This window comes from Rhinatrema bivittatum, chromosome 2 (assembly GCF_901001135.1).
Source record: "Rhinatrema bivittatum chromosome 2, aRhiBiv1.1, whole genome shotgun sequence".
NCBI lineage: Eukaryota > Metazoa > Chordata > Amphibia > Gymnophiona > Rhinatrematidae > Rhinatrema > Rhinatrema bivittatum.
In genome coordinates this window covers 82,495,852-82,520,092 of record NC_042616.1, presented here as the reverse complement: position 1 = coordinate 82,520,092, position 24,241 = coordinate 82,495,852, and positions in this window count along the sequence as shown.

Here is a 24,241-nt window from a genome sequence, read left to right as displayed (position 1 = left end):
GTGTTTCTGCATTGTGGTAGCTGCTAATAGTTTTCCACCCCCTGAATGCTTGAAGATATTAACTGGGAAAGTTTCAGGACAGAATGTGAAGACTACTCTATAGCCACAGGCTTAAATGAGAAGTCAGCTGAAGTGCATTAAGGAGTGTAAGGGTGCTTTGAGAGTTTTTGTTTTTTTTTATGAGGCTAGATTAATTTGGTGGCAGTGAAGAATGAAGATATTTATAGCATAATAAAATTGCATTGGTCAGACTTATAAACCTATCCAAAGCTGTTGAAATGCTAAAATATATTCTAAAAGTTAAAAAGTATGTTGAAGGTCAGCATTGAGTTTAATTTCTGCCTTCTGGGCTCAGTTTATAATAATCCAGTCTTGTTAACATATATGAGAAAATTCTAATACCAACCAGTTGGAAAACGTTATGTAAACAAACTAACCCATTGGTGTGTAAGTTTAGGGGAAGTAACATTTAGCTGACTGGAACTGTTTGGAAGTCTGAACTAGGGGGTTTACGTTGCATTGTTTGGTAAACTGCACTATGCTCCTATTATGAGATATTTTATAATAAAACTAAAGATTTTTCTCTTATTGACTGTTGGTATTAGCACCCACAACAGAAGGGTGATGGGCATTGAATGCAGCCATGTTTAAAAACACAATTTGAGCCTTACAGAGCAATAGATACAAAAGCCATCCTTGATGCACTGCAAACCTATTTCAGTCCTGCAAAAATGTAATACATGAAAGATACATATTTGGATTCTGCACACAAGGGGAGGGTGAATCCATTGACAAGTTTACCACATTTTTGAGAGAGAAAGAAGCAATATGTGAGAATGGTCTACTGAATGATGAACTGATTCAGGATAAACTAGTCCTAGGCACAGCCAATGAGAGCACACATTGCTGTCTTCTGAGAGAAAGAAATTTCAATTTGAATTCAGCTATAAAAATGACACACTGTGGAGCTTACTGACTTGCAAATGAGAACTATGGAACAAGACTGGTAGGCAGACAGTGCTAATGCAACAGATATGCAGAGATGACTACCACAATAAGCAAAAGGATAACCCACCTGCAACCAAATTTGAAGCATGTAGGTTTTATGTTAGTGTATGTAAGTGAGAGAAAGAAAGTCCAGCATATGGAAAAACATGTAGGTCATGCAGTAGCCCAAATCATGTTACAAGAGTGTGTCTTTCAAGTAAAAGATGAAACAGTGAGTAAACTGTATAACTGATGTGATCTCAAAGAAATGCTTAGGCATCAGGACACTGTTTGTGAATCTGAGATTAATTAGTACATTTTAATTGTGTTATCTGGACTCTGGAGCAAAATCTAATGTGTCTGAAAGACAAGATGACGACCCTTAGGGCCATAGGACTTTTTTTTTTATACACAGAGCAGAATGTGGATGTACTCATGAGCCTGAGTTTGAGATAGTTTAAGCCAATCAGAAACCACCTCTGTCTAATTCAATATGTGATCACCTTGGGATTGATCCAGTTCACCATGCCTGCTGTGTTAAGCTGCACAGAACATCAGTACTGTTGCGAGTGCGGGAGAGCGGTTGTTTGAGAGAACGTATGCCCTTGGGCCACAGCATGAACCCAGAAGAAGATACTAGGGTGTGCACCATGGCAGATGAGACGTATTCAAGCACAGGCAGACAGGCCTTGGAGCAGTCTGATCTCTGCCAAAGCTGAATGCACCAAGAGGAGACCCAGCAACACAATGCTGGTCTCTGGGGTAGCCCTCCAGCCACTCAATAGCACTTTTGAACCTGCCACATGGGAACGGCAAGTGCATCAGGATGGACAGAGATAGAGAACAGAAGATGACTCTGGAACAAGGACAAGACATAGCAAAGGCAACTGGAGACTTGGACTAGACAAGATGGTGGAAGTGTAGAATCAGACAAGGCACTGCTCCTCATCGCGCCCTACACAGCCCTCCATGGGCTGGTAGCGGACCAGTCTATCCCACTGTGCGCCATACACAACCTGAACAGGCTGATCTCAGACCACGTGGAGAGCGGGACAGGCTCAGGGCTGAACTCAGGAAGGGAGAGTCCAAAAGGATAAAGATCATACAAGAGACTAAATACTCAGTAGAATCTATATGGGTAGAAATCTCATGTGTGTTGGGTAAGAGTATAGTGATAGCAGTATACTATTGTCCATCTGGACAAAATGGTCAGATTATGAAATGCTAAGAGAAATCAGGAAAACTAACCAATTTGGCAGTGCAGTAATAATGGGAGATTTCAATTACCAAGAACGATAGTGCAAGTACAAGTCTTTAAATTCCACCAATGTTCCAAAAACAATTGTTTATTCACACAATATATATAGTTGATAATGGGCAACTCCACAGATATCAACATTCACTTGTATAAGTCCCCCGACACGGTCCCGTGTTTCGCTGTGGCTGCATCGGGAGGGACCACAATTTCAATAGAGTCTACAATAAAATAAATACAAATGGTAGAACAAAAGGAAATAGGCTACATAATTCCAAACAGCAGTCATAATACAAGTGCATACCTTTTAGATGAATCATGGAGCGCAAATGCCCTCATCACGGTCAGCCTTTTAAAGAACAGGATTGGCGCCAAGCAGGATTCCATCGCGAGATCCCTGAACCAATCATAGCCTAGCAAACACTCAAACAGGTGCTATTCAATCTCTTTATTCAAGCCTCTCGGGCTAATGGCGTCAAGGGTAAATATCCACCTCTGTTCTTTCCTTCCCAGCAATTCAGGATAGTCACCTCCCCTCAACGGGCGAGGGATCACCTCCAATACTGAGAAGTTAGGGTCAGAGATAGTATGATCAAATTGGGACCAGTGAGATACCAGAGGTTCATCCATTCTTGAGACGCGGATATTGGAGCAGTGCTCAATCATCCTAGTTTTAACCATTCTGGTAGTTTTACCTACATACAAACGGGGGCAGGGACATTGCACAATGTACACCACACCCTTAGTTGTACAATCAGATTTTGCACGTAATCGAAAAGTACAGCCAGTTTAGGATGGATAAACGAAAAAACTGTATTGGTGTGGCTGCACATCATGCAATGCCCACAAGGGGTATGTCCACCCTCCACCTGTGCCTGAATGATATTGCTGGAGAACATAGTATGTACCAGCTGGTCACGGAGATTCCTCCCCCTCCGAAACGTGAATCGTAGAGAACCATGAAACAGGTTTGATAATGACAAAGCATGCCAATGTCTACGAATCATGGCAGCGATAGATTTGCTTGCAATCGAGAACGGTAAAATACAGTTATAAAAACTATCATCCGAACCCGAAGGGGGAAGGAAGAGCCAGTCACGATTGGTGTATAAAGCCCGTTTAAAGGCTTTCTTAACCACTCGTGCGGGATAGCCTCTATCCAAAAATCATGTGGTCATAATCTGGGCATGGTACAAAAAATCAGCGCGGGATGAACACAGACACCGGAGTCGTAAAAACTGGCCTGTAGGGATGTTATCTCTCAGTGGTTTAGGGTGGCAGCTGGAGTAGGATAATAAAGTGTTATGATCCGTCTCCTTGCGAAACAGTGAAGTAGTGAACTGATCGCCCTCCACAGAAATTAAAATATCCAAAAAGGCTATTTGAGATGGATGGATACAAAAATTGAACTGTATATGGGTATTTAAAGAGTTCAGCCAACCTATAAACATATAGAATTGGATATCCATGCCCACACATATAATCAATATATCGACAATAAAACGTAACCAGAGATATATCAGTGGAAACCACTCAGAAGGGTAAACTAAAGATGATTCAAATCAGTCCATTTACAAACAGGCCAGACTGGGGGCCATGGTGGCCCCCATCACTGTACCTTTAATCTGTTGGTAATAGGTAGTGTCGAAACGAAAGAAGTTCTTTGTCAAGGCTAATTCTGACAGTTGTACTAAGAAGGAGGTGGACACTCGATGGGGAGCAGGACGTAAATTCAAAGTATCCTCTATAACATGCAGGGCTTCCGACTGGGGGATGTTAAAATATAAAGAGATGACATCAAGGGTGATAAAAAAGAATTCACCCGGCGGCACCGTTAAGCTAGATAGGGTGGAAATGAGATGTGACGAGTCCCTTACATACGAGCGGATCTGTGGTACAAAGGGTTTCAGAAACACATCCACAAACTTCGACAGAGGCTCTAATAAAGAGCCAATGCCGGAGACAATGGGGCGGCCCGGAGGATGCGTAAGCGTTTTATGAATCTTGGGGAGGGTATAAAAACGGCGTGACCGGGGAGGAATTCACTAAGAACTTTGCCTCTCTATTAGTTATCATATTACAGTCAACCACAATATTGACTGGGTAAATGTAATATCAGGACATGCTAGAGACAAAGTTCCTGGATATAATAAATGGAGCAATTAGTTCAGGAACCAATGAGAAAGGGAGCTATTTCAGATTTCTTAGTGGAACAGTATTTGGTGAGAGAGGTAATGGTGGTGGGGTCATTTGGCAATAGTGATTATAACATGATCAAATTTAAACTAATAACTGGAAGGGGGAAAATAAGTAAGTCTGCAGCTCTAACACTAAACTTTCAAAAGGGAAACTTTGATAAAATGAGGAAAATAGAAAAAAACTCTGTGCAGCTGCAAAGGTTAAAAGTATTCAATGGGCATGGACATTGTTTAAAAATACAATCTTAGATGCGCAGTCCAGATGTATTCTATGCATTAAGAAAGGTGGAAGGAAGGCAAAACAATTACCATCATGGTTAAAAGGTGAGGTGAAAGAGGCTATTTTAGCCAAAAAACATCCTTCAAAAATTGGAAGAAGGATCCATCTGAAGAAAATAGGAAAAAACATAAGTATTGTCAAGTTAAGTTTAAAACATTGATAAGGCAGGCTAAGAGAGAATTTGAAATGAAGTTGGCCATACAGGCAAAAACTCATAATAAAAACATTTTAAAATATATCCAAAGCAAGAAACCTGTGAGGGAGTCTGTTGGACAGTTAAATGATCGAGGGGTTTAAGGGGATCTTAGGGAAGATAAGGCCATTGCAGAAAGACTAAATTAATTCTTTGCTTCTGGGTTTTACTAATGAGGATGTTGGGGAGATACCAGTTCCGGAGATGAGTCAGATGAACTGAACCAAATAACTGTAAACCTGGAAGATGTAGTAGGCCAGATTGACAAACTAAACAGTGGCAAATCACCTGGACCAGATGGTATGCATCCTAGGGTTCTGAAGGAACTAAAAAATGAAATTTCAGATCTATTAGTTAAAATTTGTAACCTATCATTAAAATCATCCATTGTACCTGAAGACTGGAGGGCGACTAGTGTAACACCAATATTTAAAAAGGGCTCCAGATGCGATCCAGGAAACTATAAACCAGTGAGCCTGACGTCAGTGCTGGGAAAAATAGTGGAAACTATTCTAAAGATCAAAATCACAGAGCATATAGAAAGACATGATTTAATGGAACACCGTCAACATGGATTTACCCAAGGGAAGCCTTGCCTCACAAATTTGCTTCATTTTTTTGAAGGGATTAATAAACATTTGGATAAAGGTGAACTGGTAAATGTAGTGTATTTGGATTTTCAGAAGGCAACTGACAAAGTCCTTCATGAGAGGTTCCTAAGAAAAATAAAAAGTCATGGGATAGGAGGCGAAGTCCTTTCGTGGATTACAAACTGGTTAAAAAGACAGAAAACAGTAGGATTAAATGGTTAATTTTCTCAGTGGAAAAGTGTAAACAGTGGAGTGCCTCAGGGATCTGTACTTGGACTGGTGCTTTTCAATATATATATATATATAAATGATCTGGAAAGAAATACGACAAGTGAGGTTATCAAATTTGCAGATGATTAAAAATTATTCAGAGTAGTTAAATCTGTTGGGGTCCCGGGCCGTGCCCCGGTCCCTTCTCCTACCTCGGGGGTGGCCCGGGCCGTTTCGGGAAGATTTCAGGCCTCCAGGTCCTCCAGCGCGTCTCTCCCTCCTCGGGAGAGATGCCAACGGCTCGACGCGGCTGGCCCCGCCCCCTGACGCGCGCGCGCGGGGAGGAGCTCCCCTTAAAGGGGCCAGCGCAGGAAAATCATTACTGCACCTGTGGATGACGTCAGACGCCCTCAGGGTATATGTACCCTGCATCTACTTCTATCCAGTGCCTTGCAATAAGGTTCCCGAGGTTGGTTTGTGCTGCTGTGGTCTTGGTTGTCTTCATCCTGCTTCTGCCTTCCCTCCGCTGTGGATTCTTCTGGTTTGACCCCTGGACTGGCTTCGGATCGTTCTTCTGGCTCTGACCCCTGGACTGGCTTCGGATCGCTCTCTGGCTCCGGACCGCTCTCCGGATACCGACCCCTGGACTGGCTACGGACCTCTCTTGGACTCCGACTCCTGGACTGACTTCTGGATTTCCTACGACCTGCTGGAGGCGCCAGCCGTCCGGACCCACGACCTGCAGGAGGCGCCTGCATCCGGATCACCTACATCCTCAGGAAATCGCCTAAGTCCCAGCGGCCGTGTCCCTACAGGCTCCTCCTGGGGGGACTTCGGCTTCCAGGGTGAATCTCCTAAGTCCCAGCGGCTGGGCTCCTAAGGGCTCCTCCCGGAGGAGTACCGGTCTCCAGGGCGAAGAGTCGTCTTCTTCTTCGGTCCAACAGCGTCCATCCGCCCAGTAGGTTTTGTCCTTGGTCGTAAAGGACTTCTTCTTCGACCAGAATGTCAGCCAGCTTCAAGCTTCCGAACCGCCTCCTGGTTGGGACTTCACTGTGCACCGCCACAGCACTCCACCTTCTGTTCCAACCAGCCCAAGGGTCCATGCCCATTGCAGCCAGTGCCCGGGAAATGCTCGGACCTAGGGACGGTGGGGGAGCTAACCCTAGGTCATGCTGCTGCCGACTCCCCATGCTTTGTTCCAGTAACTCTGCTACTTCCGGACGGAGAGTTCGAGACCCAAGCCTTAATCGACTCAGGGGCCGGGGAGAATTTCATCCTCCAGGAGCTTGTACAGCAACTCCAGATTGGGGTACAACCCCAGGAACCTCCACTCTGGATTTCCTCTATTCAGGGGAGAATTCTTCCAGGTACCATTGCCACACGTACCTCATCCCTCGTCTTATGTACTGGCGTCCTGCACCAGGAGGAGATTTCCTTCCTCATCTTAGAGAGGTCAATGCATCCTATCATCCTGGGGTTGCCCTGGCTCCGGAAGCATTCTCCAGTCATTGCGTGGGATTCACTCCAGTTGGCATCCTGGGGTCATGCCTGCTTTGATACCTGCTTGACGGATTTACCCTATGCCCTGGTGGCTCTCATGACTACCCCTCTGGCGTTACCTCTTCAGTACCGGGAGTTTCATGATGTTTTTTCCAAAGAGATAGCTGAAATTCTTCCAGAGCATCGTCCTTTTGACTGCGCAATCAACCTCTTGCCTGGTGCCACCCCGCCGGGTTTACCCCTTATCCCTGCCAGAGACTCAAGCCATGTCTACTTATATCCGGGAGAATCTGGAGCGAGGATTCATTCGGCCATCTAAATCCCCGGCAGGGGCAGGTTTCTTCTTTGTAGCCAAAAAGGATGGCTCACTCCGCCCCTGCATTGATTACCGCGGACTGAACAGCATCACTCGGCGAGATCGTTACCCTCTGCCTCTGATTACGGAACTCCTGGACAGGTTACAGGGGGCCAAGTTTTTTACTAAATTGGACTTGCGGGGAGCCTACAATCTGGTAAGGATCCGCCCTGGCGACGAATGGAAGACCGCCTTTAATACGAGGGACGGCCATTATGAATATCTGGTTATGCCGTTTGGTCTGTGCAACGCCCCGGCGGTCTTCCAAAACCTTATGAATGAAGTTCTTCGAGACATGTTACACTCCTCAGTCATTGTCTACCTGGATGACGTCCTTATTTACTCCAAGGACCTCGAGACACACCGCCAACACGTCCGACAAGTACTGCTTAAGCTTCGAGAGAACAAGTTGTACGCTAAGCTAGAGAAGTGTGTTTTTGAACAAGAATCACTACCCTTTTTAGGGTATATTGTGTCATCCACCAGTTTCTTGATGGACCCCGAGAAGGTTGCTGCAATCAAGAATTGGCCTCAACCTCAAGGGGTGAAAGCTCTCCAAAGATTCCTGGGGTTCGCCAACTTTTACCGGCAATTTATTCCACATTACTCTCAGAAGGTGGCTCCTCTAACTGCGCTCACCAAGAAGGGGGCCGATGCCAAAAATTGGCCAACTACAGCCATACAGGCCTTTCATGACTTGAAAGAAGCGTTCTTCCAGGACACCTGTTTGCACCATCCTGACCCCCAGCGTCAATTCATCGTTGAGGTGGATGCTTCGGATACAGCTGTGGGGGCAGTTTTAAGCCAGCTATCCATCCACGGCAAGCTTCTACCCTGTTCTTTCTACTCTCGAAAATTTTCCCCCACTGAGAGGAACTACGGGATTGGGGATAAAGAGCTACTGGCAATCAAGCTAGCCTTCGACGAGTGGCGTCAGTGGTTGGAGGGAGCACTATATTCGGTTATCGTTTACACCGATCACAAGAATCTTGAGTACTTGTGTCGGGCTCAGCGCCTCAATCCGCGGCAGGCTCGATGGGCACTCTTTTTTAGTCGCTTCAATTTTATCCTTCGTTATCGACCAGCAACAAAAAACATACGAGCGGACGCGCTCTCTCAGACATCCGAACCCGAAGATGCACCCAACCCGCCTCAATACATCCTGGATCCAGCCAAGGTCCTGTTAGCCGCCACTGACGTGGCCCCTGCGGGTAAGACGGTGGTTCCTACCCAGTCTCGAAAGAAGGTCCTAGCCTGGGCCCACGATTCACTGACCGCTGGACATCCAGGAATCACTCGGACTCTGGACCTTCTGATCGAATTCTACTGGTGGCCCCGAGTTAAGGAGGACGTACGACAATATGTCCAGTCGTGTCCCACCTATGCTCAACATAAGCCTTTCCATGGACGTCCCTGGGGGCTTCTGCAGCCATTACCTACTCCTACGGAGCCCTGGACCCACCTATCCACCGACTTTATTGTAGATTTGCCTGTTTCCGAAGGGAAGACCGTGATTTGGGTCACGGTCGACCGTTTTTCCAAGATGGCCCACTTCGTCCCTCTTGCCAAGCTACCCTCAGCGCCAGAACTGGCCAACCTCTTTATTCAGCATGTATTTCGTCTACATGGTTTGCCTTCGCGCATCTCCTCCGACCGTGAGCCGCAGTTTACCGCCAAGTACTGGAGATCCCTGTGCAAGAAATTTGGAGTGCGCTTGGACTTTACTACAGCCTTCCACCCACAGGCTAATGGCCAGGTCGAAAGGACTAACCGAACACTGAAGGCCTTTCTTCGAGCTTTTGTTGGGGGATCTCCAGGATGACTGGGTTTCTCTTTTACCGTGGGCTGAATTCTCCTACAATCGTCATAAACATTCAGCAACCGACCAGTCTCCGTTTCAGCTCGTTTATGGGAAAACCTCCAGACCTCCTTTGCCTCTGCCTCTCTCAGTCTCATCTCCAGCGGTTCACCTTACTGCCCAGCAGCTCCACTCCCTGTGGACGTCCACACAGGAGAAGCTCCGACTTGCTTCGGCTAAAGCAAAGAAATATGCTGACCGCCGAAGGCAGCCAGCTCCGATCTTCTTGCCTGGCAGTAAGGTTTGGTTAAGCACCAAGAACATTCGCCTGCGGATCCCGTCTATGCGAATGGCTCCTAAGTATGTGGGGCCCTTTACGGTCTTGGAGAGGGTAGGGGTGGTATCCTACCGTCTACAACTGCCTTCCCACTTTGCAGATCCATAACGTATTCCACGTTTCCCTGCTTAAACCACTGGTGCTCTCTTCCTTCCATGACAAACCTCCAGTACCTACCACCACTGAAGCTGAGTCGGACTGCATTTATACTGTACAGGAGGTTTTGGACGTTCGATTTCATCATCGCCGATGGGAGTATCTCCTCTCCTGGGAGGGGTATGGGCCTGAAGAGAATTCTTGGGAACCATCTTCCAATATCCTGGACAAATGTCTCCTCCGCCAGTTCCATCTGGATCACCCCAGTAAACCCAGGCCTCCACGGAGGGGGCGTAGGAAGAGGGGTACTGTTGCGGTCCCAGGCCGTGCCCCGGTCCCTTCTCCTACCTCGGGGGCGGCCCGGGCCGTTTCGGGAAGATTTCAGGCCTCCAGGTCCTCCAGCGCGTCTCTCCCTCCTTGGGAGAGACGCAGACGGCTCGACGCGGCTGGCCCCGCCCCTGACGCGCACGCGCGGGGAGGAGCTCCCCTTAAAGGGGCCAGCGCGGGAAAATCATTACTGCACCTGTGGATGACGTCAGACGCCCTCAGGGTATATGTACCCTGCATCTACTTCTATCCAGTGCCTTGCAATAAGGTTCCCGAGGTTGGTTTGTGCTGCTGTGGTCTTGGTTGTCTTCGTCCTGCTTCTGCCTTCCCTCCGCTGTGGATTCTTCTGGTTTGACCCCTGGACTGGCTTCGGATCGTTCTTCTGGCTCTGACCCCTGGACTGGCTTCGGATCGCTCTCTGGCTCCGACCTTGGACTGGCTGCGGACCACTCTCCGGATACCGACCCCTGGACTGGCTACGGACCTCGCTTGGACTCCGACTCCTGGACTGACTTCTGGATTTCCTACGAGCTGCTGGAGGCGCCAGCCGTCCGGACCCACGACCTGCAGGAGGCGCCTGCATCCGGATCACCTACATCCTCAGGAAATCGCCTAAGTCCCAGCGGCCGTGTCCCTACAGGCTCCTCCTGGGGGGACTTCGGCTTCCAGGGTGAATCTCCTAAGTCCCAGCGGCTGGGCTCCTAAGGGCTCCTCCCGGAGGAGTACCGGTCTCCAGGGCGAAGAGTCTTCTTCTTCTTCGGTCCAACAGCGTCCATCCGTCCAGTAGGTTTTGTCCTTGGTCACAAAGGACTTCTTCTTCGACCAGAGCGTCAGCCAGCTTCAAGCTTCCGAACCGCCTCCTGGTTGGGACTTCGCTGTGCACCGCCACAGCACTCCACCTTCTGTTCCAACCAGCCCAAGGGTCCACGAACGTAACAAAATCACAAGCGGATTATGATACATTACAGGAGGACCTTGCAAGGCTGGAAGACTGGGCATCCAAATGGCAGATGAAATTTAATATGGACAAGTGCAAGGTGTTGCATATAGGGAAAAATAACCCTTGCTGTAGTTACACGATGTTAGGTTCCATATTAAGAGCTACCACCCAGGAAAAAGATCTAGGCATCATAGTAGATAATACTTTAAAATCGTCAGCTCAGTGTACTGCAGCAGTCAAAAAAGCAAACAATGTCAGGAATTATTAGGAAGGGTATGGTTAATAAAATGGAAAATGTCATAATGCCTCTGTATTTTTCCATGGTGAGACTGCACCTTGAATGCTGTGTACAATTCTGATCGCCACATCTCTAAAAAGATAGTTGCGATGGAGAAGGTACAGAGAAGGGCAACCAAAATGATAAAGGGGATGGAACAGCTACCCTATGAAGAAAGGCTGAAGAGGTTAGGGCTTTTCAGCTTGGAGAAGAGATGAGGGGGGATATGATAGAAGTCTTGAACGAGTAGATGTGAATCGTTATTTACACTTTCGGATAATAGGACTAGGGGGCACGCCATGAAGTTAGCAAGTAGCACATTTAAGAATAATCGAAGAAAATTCTTTCAGTCACACAATTAAGTTCTGCATATTTGTTGCCAGGGGAGGTGGTTAGTGCAGTTACTGTAGCTAGGTTTAAAAAAAGGTTTGGATAAATTCTTGGAGGAGAATCCATTAATTGCTATTAATCAAGTTGATTTAGGGTATGGACTCTGCTATTACTGGCATTAGTAGCATGGGATCTTCTTAGTGTTTGGATATTTGCCAGGTTCTTGTGGCCTGGTTTGGCCTCTGTTGGAAACAGGATGCTGGGCTTGATGGACCCTTGGTCTGACCCAGCATGGCAATTTCTTATGTTCTTCTGAGAGAAATCCAGGCAGCACTTGGAAAGAAGACCCGGACCGGAACAGGGCTCCAAAGACCGGGAACAGGACTCAGGTTCAGATTCAGGTTCAAGAACTCTGATTCAGGTTTTTATTCGGATTCAAGCTTAAAGTCCAGGGTGGCCTTCCGGTGACTGGATCTGGCAGCAAGGAACAAGGCTGGTACACCCGCACCCAGGAACTGAAGGAACAGGAACATCTGGAGACAGGAATTAGACTGGAGCATCAGGACACAGGAACCGAAGAGACTGGAGCATGTGAATCAGTTATTTACTCTTTCGGATAAAAGAAAGACTATGGGGCACTCCATGAAATTAGCATGTGGCACATTTAAAACTAATCGGAGAAAGTTCTTTTTCACTCAACGCACAATTAAACTCTGGAATTTGTTGCCAGAGGATGTGGTTAGTGCAACTGTGTTTAAAAAAGGATTGGATAAGTTCTTGGAGGAGAAGTCCATTGCCTGCTATTAAGCTGATTTAGAAAATAGCCACTGCTATTACTAGCAACAGTAGCATGGAATAGACTTAGTGTTTGGGTACTTGCCAGGTACTTATGGCCTGGATTGGCCACTGTTGGAAACAGGATGCTGGGCCTGATGGACCTTGGTCTGACCCAGTATAGGCATGTTATTAGGATGCAGGAACCATAGAGATTGGAACTGGACACAGGAACAGACAAGGACATCGGATCCGTCGAGAGACCAGGAACACACGATGAAGAACAAAGGAGCTCCCACGAAGAACAGAAGACCTTGATGAAGCAGAGATGGATCTCAGGGCCCTGCTAGAGACACGAACTGGAACAAGGAATCCAGGAGCAAGCAGCTCCTTGCAAAGGCCCCCGGGCAACTGGCAGAGAGCCTTTTTATAGGGCTGAAAATGTGACAAGGAAGAGGCACGCGCGCCTAAGCAGGAGCCGGGCCAGGACCAGATCGGCAGCATCAGCGGTGTCCCCTGCCACAGAGGTAGCAGAAGCAGCAGCTGCAGTACAAGCTGCAAAAAGCAGAGGACCCGGCAGCAAGGCTGGCGGTTCAGGGCCACGAAGATCCACAGCAGCGGCACCCAGCCACGAAAACGAAGCATCGGTGGCGGCAGCTCCCCTGCCGCAGTGAAAGGCAGTAGCATCGGGCCACACAGGAGCGGCCAAATTGATGGTGGCTCCATGCCGCAAGGCAGGGCAAGTGAAGCCCCAGCAGCGGCACTCCTGCCGCGAAGGAAAGCATCAGGGCTGGCGTGGAAGGTGAGAGAGGCTGCTTGCGGGCCCAACTGCAAGCAGCATCGCAACAAGTGCACCACATCATTGTCACAACAGCAGCTGAACAACACATATGTTGTGTATCATGGATCAGTGGGATCTGTTCCAGTAGAAGCCTATTTAGAGCTTGATCCCAGGATTTCACCAAGCCAATGTGCTCATGCAATGAACCAGTAGCCATAAAGCCAGATATAAATGTACAGCTGGACGGACATGAAAGCAGATAGTCATCTTTGCTTCGAACCGACTGACTGCACAAGCAATACAGATCTATTAAGGAAGCCAGAGAAGCTGATAATTTATATCGGTCCAAAGTTTCTAAACCTAGAAATGAGATTTCACTACATCAGGCCAATGCATGAAGACGTCTTATAGAAGCTGCTTAAGGCCAGAGAGCTCATGCTTGTTGATGCAGAGGATGCGTTCATGTAGTGTAAGTTAGAAAAAGAAGTCTTACGACAATAACCTGGACCCTAGGACAAAAAAAAGATGGCTCAAACTACCATTTGGAGTCTTGTAGCTCCAGAGATATATCAGCAGAAGCAGCACAAAAAAGCAGGTACAAGCTTAGATTGTAAGCCCTCTGGGGTTAGGGAAATACCTACAGTACCTGAATGTAATCTGCTTTGAAGTGCTGAAAAAAAGTGCAAAAAGCAGAATATAAAAATGTTTTAAAAATCTAAATTAAAAAAAAAAATGCTAGCAGGGCTCAGTGATATCAACTCGATAGAGGACATTCCTCATTGTGGTCTTTGACGACACTGTTGAGGAAGCAGATCATGACAAGCTGTTGGCCCTAATGGATTGATGCAGGCATTTGAACCTAAGGTTTAGTGTGAAGAAATTGGAGATCAAGGTGAAAGAAGTCTGCTTCCATGGGGAGTGAAAGTGAATCTGGATAAGGTTAGAGCCATACTGGATATGCCACAAGCTACTAATGTAAAGTCTGTGCAGCACTTTTTTTTTTTTTTTTTTAAACACCTAACTCTCAAAAGTCATGCTACTCCTGTCAGAGGCATGCAAAGTCTTGAGAAGACTTCTGGATAAGGATTCCATTTGGCATTGGCTTCCAAAGTAGAATCAGGCAGTGCAGGAAAGTGCTCGGTCACAGATGCACCAGTGTTGAAGTACTCTGTCGCCATCAAACCTGTTGTGATACAAAGTGCCGCTAGTAAAAATGAGCTTGGATGTTTGATGCAAGAGAATCAGCCGGTGGTCTTTGCTTCTAGAATGCTTACCCCAGCTGAGCAAATTGAAAACGAATGTTTGAGCATTGTGATTGCCTAACATTTTCATCATTACTTCTACAGCTGTGATATAAATTACAGCGGAATCTGATCATAATCCACCGATAGTCTTGAAGAAGCCCATATTTTGTGCTCCCAAGTGTCTTCTGAGTACACTGCTTACATTGAGCCATTACAGCCTCAATGTTTATGAGCCAGGCCGTCAGATGTTTATCAGTGAAACATTAAGCAGAGCTACAGCAGAAGAGGATCAGCAGTCCAGTGCAAGACCTGGACACCTCAGTGTTTGCTGGATGCTACAAGAAAGACATTGCACAAAACAATAAAACGGATTATCTGAATATACTGACCGGAGACTATAAGAGATCATACAGTGCACTGCAGAAGATGAGACCTTGCAAGCATTAAAGTCTGAGGTCTTCCATGTTTGGTCAGAGGAAGAGGAAGTAGTATCAGCTACCATAAAAGAACACTGGTTATTCAGGGATGAAATCGGCATACAAAATGGCACTCTTTTTGAAAGGATTAAGGGTTATCATACCCATATTGTTGTGATCAGAGATGCTAATACATATGTATTCCAGCCACATTGGTCAGGGAACAGACAGGGATACAATACACTGTACAGGCCTAACATGGAAAGTGAGATAAAAGATTTTGTCAGCAATTGTTCTAACTTCAACAAACAAGCGCACAAGCAGCAGAAGGAAACAATGTGGTCTGACATACAAACATTAGCTGATCATCAGTATAAACTTATTCAGTTATGCTGGGAGAAAGTTTCTGTTGACAGTTGACCACTATTCAGACTTCTGGGAAACTGAGCTGCTCCCAGACATGTCTGCGGTAGCCATGATCAAGTGTTGCAAAATACATTGTGCACATTATGGGCAACCTGACTGATTCAGACAATGGGCTTCAATTTGCATGCATGCAATTTAAATGATTAGCTACTGATTGGGAGTTTGAGAATGTCACTGCATCAGCGATGCACCCGCAAAGTAATAGCAAAGCTGAATCAGCTGGGAAGATGTTGAAAAACCTGTGCAGGAAGACCCGTGGAAAGCTTTACTCTATTGGATACACACACCAATGGAAGGCATGGATAGCAGTCCAGCACAGTGCCTAATATCAAGAAAACAGAAGGCATCATTGCCATTAGCCAGTAAACTGCTTGAGCTCTATGTGATACAAGATGTATTGGAAAGGCTGTCTCACAAGGGATAACTAAGTCAAGCTATGATGTATCTGCTGGTGATTTGCCCAGGTTGAATATCGGTGAGCCAATCCTCGTGAAACTATCACTGGGAGATAGCGCAAGCTGTTGGAGGCTGTGAACCTGCATACAAAATGTCACACTACACTCTTAGCTGGTGGACACTGAAGGAACTCTCTATTGCCATAATTGTGTGGATCTCAGCTAGGCTCCCCCAGCTTTTCTCCATGTATACCGTATGCCCGCTTTCCTTGCCGCCCGCCACTGCCTCACACTACTTAATACGTTGATAAATGACTTGTAAATAGTTTCTTCACCATTTCCTCTTTTATATATCAGCTTTAGTTCAAGGTTAATTTTCTAATTCCTCTATCCCTTCAAATTTGCATATTACATTCTCATCTCCCAGTTGTTGCTCCCTGTTTTATGTAACTGATTTCTCTGTTCCCCCTATTCGATGTAAAGCGGCATGATGTCTCTGACGAATGTCGGTAAAGCCTTAATAAAAATAAAAAAAATAAATCTGAGTTTCCACAAGGCTGCTATGCATAGTACACACACGGCTCACCTGAAGGCCCAGCAATTCCTCCTGAGCAAATGTACGCCCAAACAGAGAGTAAGTAATCTGTGGGGGAACAGTATTGATGAGAACCCTGAGCAAGTAGGCTCACCTGTTAGAAGTCTGGCGCCAAGCATGGTCACGAGATATAATAGCCCTCTGCCGTCAGACAGATCAGCATGCACCAAAAAGTTTTATCTACTCTTACAGTGGTCGACACTCAAAGCCTCCTAAGAGACTTATTCTGTAGGACATTTTACAATAGAAAGTTTTGTTTTTTTTTTTATAAAGAAAAGGAAATGTTACAGATGTTAACTTGTAGATTGATGCCACCTTGTGGCTGATTTTTTTTATATTTCACTCTTCCACTTCCTGCCTGTTTTGTCACTTTACCTTTGTTGCTTGTTGGGTAATAGTATATGGCACCTAATCACTAGCAGTTTTCAGTTGTTTATTTCTACATTTGAAACAAAAGGGGAGGAGAGGAGAGTGCAAGACTGACGGAATTCCAAACCTGCACGTTTCCCACATCACCACCAGCCCCCCCCCCCCCTACACACATACATTCACACAGAAAACCTCACACATACACAACCCACTCAGGGCTGATACCTTCCATTAGGCAAACTAGGCAGTCATCTAGAGCGCACCAATATTTTGGGGGCTATAAAATCTCATGAATGTTAAGTCCAAAGGAGTGCTGTATCAGAACCAATACTGCAAAAGAAAGGAGCAGTCCTGGCACCACTGCTGAGGGCAACGGGAAGTGTTGTGTTGGAGCTGTGGCCAAAAGATAAGTTGGGAGATGAGGGGATGAATACCCAAAGGTTTGCCTAGGGTGTTAAAAGTCTTGTACTGGCCCTAACACTACCATACCTTTCCCTTGCCGCCTGTAACTTATCATTAAAATCATCCATTGTACCCGAAGACTGGAGGGTGGCCAATGTAACCCCAATATTTAAAAAAGGCTCCAGGGGCGATCCGAGTAACTATAGACCAGTGAGCCTGACTTCAGTGCCGGGAAAAATAGTGGAAACTATTCTCAAGAACAAAATTGTAAAGCATATAGAAAGACATAATTTAATGGAACATAGTCAACATGGATTTACCCAAAGGAAGTCTTGCCTAACAAATCTGCTTCATTTTTTTGAAGGGGTTAATAAACATGTGGATAAAGGGGAACCGGTAGATGTAGTGTATTTGGATTTTCAGAAGGCGTTTGACAAAGTCCCTCATGAGAGGCTTCTACGAAAACTAAAAAGTCATGGGATAGGAGGTGATGTCCTTTCGTGGATTACAAGCTGGTTAAAAGACAGGAAACAGAGAGTAGGATTAAATGGTCAATTTTCTCAGTGGAAAAGGGTAAACAGTGGAATGCCTCAGGGATCTGTACTTGGACCGGTGCTTTTCAATATATATATATATATATATATATATATATATATATATATATATATATATATATATATATATATATATATATATATAAATGATCTGGAAATGAATACGACGAGTGAGGTTATCAAATTTGCAGATGATACAAAATTATTCAGAATAGTTAAATCACAAGCAGACTGTGATACATAGCAGGAGGACCTTGCAAGACTTGAAGATTGGGCATCCAAATGGCAGATGAAATTTAATGTGGACAAGTGCAAGGTGTTGCATTAGGGAAAAATAACCGTTGCTGTAGTTATACGATGTTAGATTCCATATTAGGAGCTACCACCCAGGAAAAAGATCTAGGCATCATAGCGGATAATACTTTAAAATCGTCAGCTCAGTGTGCTGCAGCAGTCAAAAAAGCAAATAGAATGTTAGGAATTAGAACGGAAAATGTCATAATGCCTCTATATCGCTCTATGATGAGACCACACCTTGAATACTGTGTACAATTCTGGTCGCCACATCTCAAAAAAGATTATAGTTGCGATAGAGAAGGTACAGAGAAGGGCAACCAAAATGATAAAGGGGATAGAACAGCTTCCCTATGAGGAAAGGCTGAAGTTAGGGCTGTTCAGCTTGGAGAAGAGACGGCTGAGGGGGGATATGATAGAGGTCTTTAAGATCATAAGAGGTCTTGAACGAGTAGATGTGACTGTTATTTTCACTTTCGAATAATAGAAGGACTAGGGGGCATTCCATGAAGTTAGCAAGTAGCACATTTAAGACTAATCGGAGAAAATTATTTTTCACTCAACGCACAATAAAGCTCTGGAATTTGTTGCCAGAGGATGTGGTTAGTGCAGTTAGTGTAGCTGGGTTCAAAAAAGGTTTGGATAAGTTCTTGGAGGAGAAGTCCATTAATGGCTATTAATCAATTTTACTTAGGTGATAGCCACTGCTATTAATTGCATCAGTAGCATGGGATCTTCTTAGTGTTTGGGTAATTGCCAGGTTCTTATGGCCTGGATTGGTCACTGTTGGAGACAGGATGCTGGGCTTGATGGACCCTTGGTCTGACCCAGCATGGCAATTTCTTATGTTCATACACACTCCCCAGGCATTTCTTGCATTTTATGCCTAGACATGAACATAAAGTACAGAATAGAGTGTATCTGGGTGGGGTTAAGGGTAAAGTGAGCAGAGGTGCAGTTTCTAGTTATAGATGCTGATCATCGATGTTGGCATGAATGATATTGCTATGTATTCCCTGGAACATATCAAGTGATTTTATGGCTCTGGCATTCAGGGTGAAAGACATGTGCACAAATGGTTTCTCTTTAATTCTCCCTGTGGATGATAAAAACCAAAGCAGAAAAGCTTGCATTCTGGAGGAGAATCAGTGGCTGTACAGATGACATTGGCGAGAGCAGTTTAGCTCCCTGAACCATGGGATGGCATTCCAAGGACTGCTGAGCAGAGATGGAATGCACCTATTGAAGAAGGGGTGAAGTGGCAAATCTATTGAGGGTTTTATACCAAGATCAGGAATAAGATAAAAAACAAAACAAAACAGCTCTCATGTAAGTATAAGCCCTTAGGTAAGTAAAACATTAAATACTCGTAAAAAAAAAAAACGGGGGGAAAAGGGCACCATCTGGAAAGTTATGAATTCTAATGCCCATAGCGTGTGAAATAAAGTCCCAGATCTAGAGGCAGACATGGAAGAGGATGACTTGAATGTAATGGCTGTCATGGAGACATGATACATGGAAAACCATGACTAGGATATAGTTATTCCAGGCTACAACCTACTTAGAAAGGACAGGATAGAAATGAAGGTAGGAGGGTTGGCATCATATATTAAAAATAATTTTAAAGCAACAGAACTGCAAGGGCTTAACATCGAGAATTGCCAACTCAAGTCCTCAAGAGCCCCAAACAGGCCAGATTTTCAGCATATCCACAATGAATATACATGAAATAGATCTGCATGCACTGCCTCTATTATATACACATGTATCTCATACATATTCATTATGGATATTCTGAAAACCTGGCCTGCCTGTGCATTGGGGACCTGGATTGTCCACCCCTGGCTTATGTGGTAAGGAGGCAGCTCTATGGTTAAACTAGAAAAAGGAAATGAAATATCTGTCTATGCTGATGTGATATTGAGATCTTTGCAGGCGGAAAAAATGGATAGTCACCAAGTTGCTATGAAAGGGGAGGTGCTATTGCTAGGTGATTTCAACCTAACGGATATTGCTTGGTATATTCCAACTGCAGTGTGTACTCTAGAAGCAGAAAGATCCTGGATTCTCTGCATGGAAAACCATTCCATCAATTGGTAATGGAACCCACACAGGAAGGGATGACACTGGGACCTGGTGCTTACTAATGAGACTGGTGTTTATGATATCATAGCGGATGATCAGCTAGGATCCAGTGATCACCAGGTGATGGTGTTTAGCAGAGTACATTTTAAAGGTGAGGGTCCTAGACTTCAGGAAAACTAACTTTATTGAAATGGGGAGTAGTTCAAAGATTCAGTATCTGTGAAGGAAAATCTAGGGGAAGTAGAAGAGCAGTGGACAAAAGTAAATGCAGATATTATTGTGGTGACTCCTTGGGATCACCACTAGTTGTTAATTCCTAATTTTTGAGCTAGAAATAGGGTTGAGGCAGAGAAAGAGGGTTGCACTATTTTTGGAACAGCATCTCGACTGAGGCTGCTGGAGTGGTCAAGCCCCTGGGCCCATATAAAAGCAGGTTGCATCATAGATTGGTGTGGCAGTATTCTGTTGTGGAGTTTAGAGGTAGAAGGAGCTTGTTTGTAGTTTTTGCCTATTCCAGGATAAGTGGAAGGGTTAACCATGCACCAGAGTCCTGTCTGGTTGGGTTGCCTCCAGTGTTGAGTTACTGGATATTTGATGGGTTTGGGAGTTTCTTGCAAGACCCCTGGTTCTTGGCCTAAGAAGGGATTATGAAGAAGTCCCTCTCCCAGGCTGACCAGGCTGCCTACTCCAGCTCACACAATCTGTGGTTGGTGCTCAGTGGTGACATGCTGCATGAAAAGTTCCAGTTTTTGACATTTGTATAAAGAATTTGCTTTTTGTTGCCACTGTTCCTGCCCTCAAGTGGGGAAGAGCAGAAGAGCAGATGGTTCCCAGCTGCCGGAATCTTTCATCTGAAAAATCCCATTTGTCATTTGGAAAAAAAGAGAACTGTAAGGTATAGTGAGGGACCTCATCCAGACCCTGGGGAGAAGAGGTAGAATGGGGGGGGGCTGTGCAATTCTGAGGGCCTGTTTTGTCTGCCAGTATTTTGGAAAGCGATTTTTACTCATCACTAGGATACCCTGTGCTCATCCTGGAAATCCTACATTTCCACACCCTAAAAGGTTAGTTCTTCCCTGGCTTATCTGCTAAGGGACACTTGCACAGAAAAGGAAAGTTGGACGAGTTGCCATGATAATTGGCTGTGCCCAGAACAACTTGCCTTTGAAGAATGATACTCTTATATTTTGCAAAGAGAGACTGAAGGAATGCAGCACAGGCCCGGCACCACCGGGTATGCAAACTGTGTAATTGCACAGGGTGGCACACTCAGTGGGGTGGAGTCGGGAGCAGGGAGAGGCCCATGCTGCCGCTGGTGGACTTGATCCTACCGGCGGTAAAAAAAAGCAGGAGACCAGTGGTGTGAGTTTGAGAGAGAGAGAGAAAATGAGAACTGCAGGTGGATTCCAACCTGCCAGCAGTGAAATGAAGAGGCTTGGAGCTGCTGGCAGATCCTGTGAGATTCTCTGAAAGGGAAGCTATATGTGTATATCTACATATATCTATATAGCTATATAAAGAGGACAAAGTTTGTGCATCCCACTCCCACTAATTCATAACAATCTCAAGGTGACTGGAAATCAAAAGTTCCCAGGTCTGGAATGTGTGAATTTTTTAAATGCTTTTTAGTTTTATTTTTCAGGATTTGATTTGTCTGTTTTGACATTTTATTTGGTGTTTGGGACATTTAAAAAAAATGTGTATATGAGTTTTTAATTATTTGATCTTTTAATTATTTCATCAGCTTTGTTGAATTAGTATGTTTTTAGTATTATGATTATGTATTTATTTTTTTTCTTGATTTTATTGTTTGATGTTTGAGGAATAGTGATGGCTCTTTTTTCATTGCTGCACTGCATAGTATGTCTGGCTCCTTGCGATTTCCAGTTCAGTTTTTGTCTACATATTTGTATTTCTGCTTTATGGTTGCTCTATTCTGTATTTCGTGAGGATCTGTTTTTGTTCTGCATGTGTGACTGAGGTGAGGCATTCTCCTAATAGGAAGTGTATTAGTGTATTTGGCTTTCAGAGGGTCAAGCCCACATCCAACACACATCACAATGGGCCTAATACCATGTGGGTTCCAAATATCTTTTTTGCAGGGATTTCTGGTTGGCATCACAGCAGTGCATGTAAATGTGATATTTTTACCTCAGAATACTGTACTTTGATATTTATCATGTAAAATATAAATGCATAACTCAACTGTGTGTGGAATGGGGGGAGGGGGCATTTTGCAAGGCTATAAGGTTCACCTATGGCACCTAATACTCTGGCACCAGCCATGGGTTGGGGGGGGGTGGATGGTGTCAGTTTATATCACTGAAGGAAGCTGGGCTTGGTGGGCCTGGGACAAAGTGAATGAACCGGGTACAGGGGTAGGAGCAGCACAGTAATTGTTCGCACAGGGCAACAAATAAACTAGCACTAGCCCTGATGCAGCATCTGAGTTCCAATAAGCAAGCTGAGCACTGTGATGTCCCAATATAAAGTTTACCAAACAAATAGTTCAAAGATGAATAATATGGCACTTAATGTACCCTCTAGATACCTTCTTAGCAGTTTGCTGTTTATAACACTAGTGTGGTGGCTCAGTTCCTACTCTCTTCTCTCTGGTTCTGGAGAACCACTTGGGTTTCTATTCCTTCACTAAATGCCAGATCAGCAAAAGAATCCCTTGGACTGAGGTCAGCAAGTTGACTGTACAGATACGTCCAAAAAAGGAAACTGTAGTGCTGAACAGGTGAGATTCCCAAATGTATCCAATTCAACAAACAAATTAAGAACTGACTACAGAAATATTTTATTTTTAATATAAACCCAAACATCCAGCATCTGGTCCCCCCCACATGGATCATGTTTTGCCAAATCAACTGCGTCGTGAGGGGCAATTCAGAAATACTACAAAGAAATTAATTCAAGTAAAGATAAACCCATCAAAGTAGAAGAAAGAAGGGCTACAAACAGTGCAAATGAGCGCGACAAAATCATTCATAACCAGCGACCTGAAGAGTGACTTCAACAAAACAGATTTCACATTATGGAGCCAGGGTGCTTACAAAATAGAGAGAACAAACAGTAATAAAGGCACTTAAATGAGGCGATATAATCAAAAAAGGTACTAAAATGTTACATGGTACAAACCAACCAATCAAAACAGAGAAATGTAAACCAATCATGAGGGTAACTTGCTGGTGCGGTGGTTACTCCCTTAACCAATAAGCCTACATACTGTTAACGCAGCTCCATCATTGCTCTCTGCTTCAATGGCAAGGGGTAACAGGGAATTTGATTCAGACAGTAACCAATGAGGGCCATGACTTTTACAGTTTGGGAAACTGATAAGCATTGGGGTAACCTGCACGGCAGATACTATCATAGGCTTGCTGGGCAGACTGGATGAACCATTTGGTCCTTTTCTACCATCATTTCTATGTTTCTATGGTTCAATCCAAAAAATAGAGAAACATGGAGAAATTGACCAATCAGAAAATAGGATTAGAAAACCATAGCAGCAAAGGAACCTGTAGTATAGCTGGTGAAGGATGGGGTCAAAAGAAAACAGACCAATCAATCTCTCAATTGATGGTCAAGTGAACCTAAAGGATAAATCCACCACTGTTTGATAGGAAGTTTTGATGGCTAGAAACCTTAGCTCATCCACCAAATGGATGAACTCCAGTCAATGGGCTACCAAGGGGGCTTCTCGGGAATTTTGAAAGCAGCTACGCTGTTCAAATATGCAGGTTTTAAGTATGCATGAAGTCTTACCTACAAATCGTATATGAATGGGCATGGACATATGATGTAAACGATGACACTAGTGCGGCAACTGCATGAGTGGCATAAGGGAAATACCCGTCCAGTATTGGAATGAGTGAACTCTAAACAGGAGTATGATGAAGAACAGCCATTACAGGAGCCACATGGGAAGTGACTGAGGGCCGTGGAGGTGACTGGAATATGATCGATAAGTTCGGATGAAACCAATTGATCCATGAAATTTTTCTCATGGGTAATAGCAAAAAGGGGGGTGGAGTCAAAAAATGGAATGAGGGTTAAAATTCCAAAACCATCTAATGTTGGAACAAATCTGACCCACTTTAGATGGAAATGTAGTTCATAAACTACAAGAGATCATAGAAAGAGGAAGGCAAACCACAATATCTGAAAAATAAAACTAAGATGGGGAATTAGGCAATAGAACAAATGATTCAAATGGAAGAAAAATAG